The following is a 6000-nucleotide window of genomic DNA, read 5'->3' as shown; positions in this document are numbered from 1 at the left end:
TAAGTTTCCAATGCATCAATCTAATATTTGACTATGTGCAATGATGTATTTCAAACCTCAGGGTATATATATGATTCTACTAATTAATATTTAACAGGTACAGTAATAATTACAAATATTTACAAATATGTCATATAATCAAAATAATATGTTTTCACTGGGCCTTCAGGGCGTTAGAACTTGTAACTGCAGTAAAACATGTAACATACTGAGTCAGCTTCTTGTAAGGGTTTCTAGTTTAAACAATGTACATGTACAAACATAAGTATAATCGTTATATACTGTTAATTTTATTGTACAGCAAATTACCATACCCAATCGAATCATTAGCTGACGTAAACGGATATGACCGAATTAGTTCAATTTTTTAAATAGTTTTATGTGTTTTCAAAAATCTACGATTATTTAATTGATCTTTTATAGACCATATAATAAATTTATTCATTTAACAATTTGGTGATCACGAAGAAGGTGTATGATCAAGACAGAAAATCATTACATAATTCATAATTCAATACTTTTATACAGTCACATCTCTCAACAAGTACAAACGATATCATAAAACGAGAGCCATTCTATACAGAATTATAAGAGACTATTTTTAAATATGAAATAATGTACTATTTACAATATGTAAAATTTCTACGTCTTCTTTAAATTAAATAACAGGTTTCTATATGAGCGCAAATTACATGTACCTAACTAAATGCAAAGTTGAACAGATCAAAGTCCATGGAACCATTTTTTAACGCTTACCAGTGTTTTGGACCTTTTTATGCATCTTAACTCTTTTTTTCAGATCTTTTCATGTAAGCACATGTACTTCAACGATTAACAAAATTGATTCCATGGCAGTCAGGATAAAACAATAACAAAGAGATATAAGAAAATTCGAATAATTGAAATACTTTCTTTGATCTCCTTTTGATATTAGCATGCAGGTACATTCAAATTTCATTACCCCCCTTTTTTATAATTACACGTCATTACTAGTACACCAATTGATTATTTTCTTTAAATGCTATGATTGTTTGATTTTGTATTAAAAAAAATCAAGAATTTTTGAAAAAAGTACGTTTTGCGAGTTCAGCAAGATGTTCATGAAGAAAATTAATACAAGGTTTCTTCAATATCACACATGGAAGAGTCTCAACCGCAATCAAAAATTAATTTAGATATATAGCAATACATTAAAATTTCGAAGCAAACGACCTAAGGCATATAGTCAATATAAAATAAGATGTGGTATGATTGCCAATGAGACAACTCTCTACAAGAGACCAAAATGACACAGAAATTAACAGCTATAAAGGGCCCCTAAATGACAATGTAAAACAATTCAAACGAGAAAACTAACGACCTAATTTATGTACAATAAATGGACGAAAAACAAATAATTATGTAACACATAAATAAACGACAACCACTGAATTACAGGCTCTTGACTTGGTACAGGCACGTACATACATAATGTGGCGGGGTTAAACATGTTACCGGGATCCCAACCCTCCCCTAACCTGGTACAGTGGTATAACAGTTCAACATAACGAACTAAAAAAATCAGTTGAAAAAGGCTTAAACTCATCAGATGGATAAAAATAAAGTCTGGAAAGTCTGCGTTCCTGTCATACCAAAACACCATGATTATGATTTTACATTGCTACAGGACACACATGAACTCCTCTTAGAATTATTGCAAGGGTTTACCATCGTGGGAGTAGTGCCATACCAACAAATTTAACGATGGGTCTTGTCTGGGTGTTTATTTGCCCCGGTCGACGCCGTTATGCATTGGTTTAACTGTCTGATAGAAGAGCTACAGTTGATCCTTTTACCCAACTACCCGATAAACCCATAGGATAAGTTTTTATAGGTCACGAATTAATGTACGATGATTAATATTTGAAATTTCCAATTGTCATAGTTTCTATCATCTTGAACTGCAATGGCGAATTTGTATTCTTCATTTGTTTCATTGTTTACGTTGTTGCATGTTTAATATAAGATGCATTGTTAATGTTTTATTCTGTTCCTGCCGGTTCTCGTCATGACCATGTATGCAATATGTTCCACTGAGCCACGGGGGGTCAACTTCCTATTATTGGGAATACGGGGATGTGCCAAAAATATGGGTCATAATTTTGCGAGATTTTATATAAAAATGACCCTCCTTTTTAATGACATCCTATATTAAAATGCATTTACGTTTGACAACTATATATTGATTCGGGGTATGATCTACATATCATATATAAATATGCTATTGAGAATCATACATTATTAATGGTCAATTATTATATTAAATTAAATCAATTCATTTGAAAGTTCACCTTTCAAACAAAATGCTTTCAAATAAGTTCCCAAATGAACCCCTGTGAGTTAGTGCTAATATAAGCATGGGTCATATTTTAAATATTGTATATAAGTATAGGTCATTCTTTCTTAAATATTTATATAACTATAGGTACTGAATTTCAGTGAATGTTATATTAAAATGGGTACGTTTTTTGAGGCTAATATGGCACACCCCTACCAAAAAAATATCGAAGTTACCCCCCCCCCCCCCCCCCCCCCCCCCCGTGCACTGAGCACGAATGACAAATGTAAAACAATTCAAACGAGAAACTAATGTCCTAATTTATGTACAAATAATGAAGGAAAAACAAATATGAAACACAACAACAAACGACAACCACTAAATAACAGGCTCCTGACTTGGGACAGGCACATACATACAGAATGTGCCGGGGTTAAACATGTTAGAGAGATCCCCCTAACCTGTGACAGTAGTGTAACAGTACAAAATAAAAACGAACAATAAAAATCAGTTGAAAAAGTCATAACCCATCAGATGGATACAAATAGAAATACTCCTAACAAAAAAAAGTCAGTTTATTTTCGATCAAGAGTTTGAATGTCCCTCTTGTATTCGCCCCTTTATTTGTGATCAGACAGGGACGCAACAAAATAAAACATAGTAAATATGTGGAGAAAACAATCACAGAGATACAAAATCTGAGAAACAACAACAAAAGGAGCACATTCCTTCTTGGAGGTGACTTCAACCTACCTGATATCAGCTGGGAAAGAAATGAGATTAAAGGTAACCAACTACCACAAACAATCAATCGAGCATTTTTACAGATGTCAGCTGACTTGTCAATCCAGCAAAGAAACAACTACAACACAAGAGGAAACAACATACTAGACCTGATGTTTACAAGCCACCCAGGACACATAGAGAGATGTAAAACACTGCCACCTATAGGAATACCCAACTAAGACGTTTAAGCAAACAGAAGCAAAGAGCTTACTCCAAGCTAAACTCAACAACTCACCAAAGGACAGGAAAAGGTATAAAAACATCAAAGCTGAACTTCAACGAGAGTCTAGACGAGCGCATACAAAATTCATGCAAAATATAGTCAGTGATGATTTATACAATGGACCAGGGATCAGTACCAGAAGATTGGAGGACAGCCAACATAGTCCCAGTCTTTAAGAAAGGGGAAAACATACAGCTGCAAACTACCGTCCAGTTTCCTTGACTTCCATCTCATGTAAGCTGCTAGAGCACATAGTACACAGTTCTATCATGGACCACTTTGACTAAAACAACATACTCTGCGACGAACACCATGGGTTTAGAACCAAACGGTCATGCGAGTCCCAGCTGGTAATAACTATACATGAAATAGCTAAGAACATGGAGGACGGCGACCAGACAGACATCATCCTGTTAGACTTCGCCAAGGCCTTTGATAAGGTACCACATGCTAGATTTCTACGTAAAATGGATTATTACGGGGTAAGAGGTTCCCAGCTCGAATGGATCAAACAGTTTCTGTCTAACAGAACTCAGTCTGTGATTCTTGAAAACCATAAATCGGACCCTCTTGACGTGGTATCTGGAGTACCTCAGGGCACTGTGATGGGTCCCTTACCCTTCTGGCCTACATCAACGACCTCCCTGAAGCAACAACTTCAAGTGCTAGACTGTTTGCTGATGACTGTCTACTCTTCCGCCGCATTAGGAATACGGAAGATGCAGACTTGCTGCAAAAAGACCTAACCTCGCTGGAAAATGGGAAAAGGAGTGGCAAATGTGTTTCCACCCGGAGAAATGTACAGTCATCCGTGTCTCAGGACGACGTCATCAACCCCAGGCGTCATACACACTCCATGGACACAAATTAGAGACAAAAGACAGCGGGAAATACCTGGGGCTCACTATCAACAAAGACCTCACCTGGACAAACCATATCAACCAGACAATAGGGAAAGCCTCAAAGACACTTGGCTTCTTACGGAGAAATCTTGGTAGGTGTACTCCAGCAACAAAAGTCACAGCCTACTCTACGCTCGTCCCCAGTATGGGATCCTCACCAAATCACCACCATACGCGACATAGAGTAGGTACAAAGACGAGCAGCTCGCTTTGTTTATAGTTGCTACCAGGACAGCTCTCCTGGATGTGTAACTTAGCTACTGGATCAACTTCAGTGGGAATCACTGCAGCACAGACGATGGAAACAGAGTCTGGTGCTGTGTTACAAGACTCAACATCAGATGATTGCCATTGATCCAGCCAAATACTACACGACAGGAGACAGTAGGACCAGGGGCAACCACAAACTTAGACACACTAGAGTAAAGAGGGATGTCTACTACCACTCATTCTTCCCAAGAACAACTAGAGAATGCAATTAACTCCCTGTATCTGTAGTGGAGTCCGGATCTCTAGAGGACTTCAAGGCCAGAGTGAATACCATCCCCTGGACCCAGCCACATCTGAAATAGACAGCAGGATAACCAGTGTACATAGATGTAATTTTAAAGATCATATTTTATTGTAAATACCGTCCAGTTTATTTCCTGGACTTTTACTTTTGGCCAGAGGAGTGGCCTCCTGTCTGTTTGATATGCGCCCGAGTCAATTACACTTTACTACAGAGTTCGACTCGTAACGAGAAGAAGCAGAAGATCAGTAAGTTAGTTAATACAGAACCACCAGTGGAAGGTTACTTATATTTTGTATGCAGTTATTTTAGCGTTGGCACATTTTCATTTCCATGAAGACTTTTTGACATCAAAATGGTTTATTGACGTTCAATGTTTTGCGTAGTTTACAATTTGCCATTTAATATCAATATTTGTTTTAATCTATCGAAATTACCCAAAGGCGAGACAGTTTCAGTTTATGTTATACGCATCAGTGTGCAGGATCTGGCCGCAACTCCCCTACATGCTTCATCAGAGGTTATTACACTTTGTAAAACATGTAAACGGCAAATAAGTTAGGCATCCTGGTCTGTTGAGAAATCAAAGTTTTGCCCCTTTGCACATATACATTTTTAATATGATATCATTTAAAATTTGAAAACAATAGATATAAGAAAAATTTAGAGAATGTACATTCCTATCATTTTCTTATAGACATTTGAGGCAAACAAAAAGATTGTCAGATATCAGTTGTAATACCTTGAGTTTTGTTTAGTATAAATAAAAAGCTTGCTTAGAAGTCTGGGTTTTCTCATTGTTGGAAGACCATACGATATACTTGGCTCTATTTTGATTACTTTATACATAAATGACCTTCAACAAAATTACTATCATTTACCTGTGTAAATTATTCCATTTGGCGGCATTTTGTTCAAGGTTAATATGGTTGTTTTTTTTTCTTCAAATTGTTTAAAATCTAACCCCTTATTTTATTGATTTTGTATTTACAATGTCTCGTAGACCAAAGTTATTCCTGCAGGTATGTTCACTTGTGTTTATATGTCTTTTGATTGAGTTAAGCCATTTTAATTCATATTTTATAGCGTGTCTTTCTATGTTGTGATATTACAACGTTGTTTCAGCAAAAAAGGTGACAGTTGGTACCTATCAAAACGTTTAAAACCGCTGCATTTGTTTGAACCTGTCCTAAGTCAGGAATCTGATGTTCAGTAGTTGTTGTTTGTTGGTGTGGTTTAAACATGTTTCTCGGTTTTTTTT

This window comes from Mytilus edulis, chromosome 13, assembly GCF_963676685.1.
Source record: "Mytilus edulis chromosome 13, xbMytEdul2.2, whole genome shotgun sequence".
NCBI classification, from domain to species: domain Eukaryota; kingdom Metazoa; phylum Mollusca; class Bivalvia; order Mytilida; family Mytilidae; genus Mytilus; species Mytilus edulis.
Note: the sequence above shows the minus strand (reverse complement) of the source record.